Raw genomic sequence first — 1,969 nt, 5'->3', positions numbered from 1 at the left:
CGCATCAAATACATGCATATTTGTACACCATCATGTGTGCATGTAACTATAGCGTGATTAATGATTATTGTAGGGGGTTTGGGCCGAGGGCAGGGTAGGACCTTACTGGCAGAGGGCCTGAGAACATCGAGTTGGCTGAGGAGGCCACATATAGACCCCGACCTCGGGTGGACTATGAGGGGGAGAATTGGATATTTTTAGTGCCTTCCCTCACAGTGAATTCTGCTGTGGGGGGATGTTTCTTGTTGATTTCTATAGTGTACTGTTCTGTGTCTTTTTTCTTTTTTCTCTTTTTTGTTTTGTATGGGTTAATTGACATTTGATCTGTTCAGTTAATTTAATCAATCTCTGTAAAGCACTTTGGTTCAAATACTGGTTTTGTTGAAAAGTGCTATATAAATAAAGATTATTATTATTATTATTATTACTCTGCGCCTTACAAGTAGACCTGCCACCTCTCTACTCAATCACAGTAGACTTTAAACATTTACGTTTCCAGTGCTCACAATGTCAAGTGGGACTAAGAAGGTCATTGGTCATGTCATAAGTGAAAGGAGCAAAATTAGGCCATTCGGCCCATCTAGTCTGCTCTGCCATTCAATCATGGCTGATCGATCTCGCCCTCCTAACCCCATTCTTCTGCCTTCTCCCCATAACCTCTGACACCCGTACGAATGAAGAATCTATCTATATCTGTCTTAAAAATATCCATTGATTTGACCTCCACAGCCTTCTGTAGCAAAGAATTCCACAGATACACCACAACCAGAGGGTCAGCAGAACCTGCTGTGTTTTTCACCCGTCAATTTTATGTCAATGAAAAATTAGATTCGAGTTAACACCTGGTGTGCAAGAACAGTGGACACATTTATCACTACCGAGAGCCAGCTGCCGTACTAAAGCAGGTGGGGAGGAGTTGGGTCTCTGCTCTTTCTAGCAGAGTCATTGGTGCATTCAGAATGAATTTCTTTATCATTTGGTTTTACTTTGCAACTGAAGCAGTACTTCCTTCGAGGATTCAGGTTCGCTCACCAAAAAGAACCAAAATTGCTTGTTCAGGACTGTTAATTCCTTGTTAAAGGCCAATTAAGAGAAAGGAGCAATTTTGCTCATGATGGGATAAATGCAAAGACTGGGCTCATTAACCACAGTTAGACCTCTGTGATTGTTTGCAAAGTGAGAAAACAGCTTCATAGTTTCATCAGAGCACTGCCAGAGGAGTCCAATGTCCCATTTGGCAATTTTTTTCGACGACATATCAGTGTCGCCAAAAGATTTTGAACATTTCAAAATCCAGCGGCGACAAAAAAATGTTGCGACACTTGAAAAAAACACTGCGCGTCATACTTCATCACGCCGCATCATGCCGCTATTTTTTAGGAGACCTGATACGTCAGTCAATGATGCTGGCAGTCGCTCAAGTGGGACAGGCCCTTTAACATTTCAACAGTTGTTCATCCCAATGTGTTTGTTCTGCTGTTCTGCAATCTGGCTTTTGCTCCGTTACTTTTTAACTGGGTTATAAATTTGTCTTCTATTTAATAAGAATTATATTCTATTCTATTCACTATTTACTTTAAAAAATAGCTTGGATGCACAGAACATAACCAAAAATGTGTCCTGTTCTCTGTGTGTCCACGTGTGTTTCATTGTTGATAAGCTTTCAGCTGAGATTTCTGCCAGTACAGAAAAGTAGCAATGGAGAGCACGATTGTAATCAGCAGATTTTGGCGTGGACCCAGTGGGTCAATGGACCAATATCCATGCTGTATCTTTCTATCAATTCAATCAATCAATTGCCCTCCTTCATCAAGTTTTTTTCTGAAGTGCCCATGTTGTTGGAAGATCTGTTGGATCACCATATATGGACATGGATTGGTCTAAGCTTTTGTCAGGTTTGTAAAGGTATCCCGCAGCTTCAAGCTCCAAATTTAGACTCCAGGAGTTACAGCAATTCCAACTCCAGCAA

The sequence above is a fragment of the Leucoraja erinacea genome, chromosome 1 (assembly GCF_028641065.1).
Source record: "Leucoraja erinacea ecotype New England chromosome 1, Leri_hhj_1, whole genome shotgun sequence".
Classification (NCBI taxonomy): Eukaryota; Metazoa; Chordata; class Chondrichthyes; order Rajiformes; family Rajidae; genus Leucoraja; species Leucoraja erinaceus.
This window is presented reverse-complemented; position numbering follows the sequence as displayed.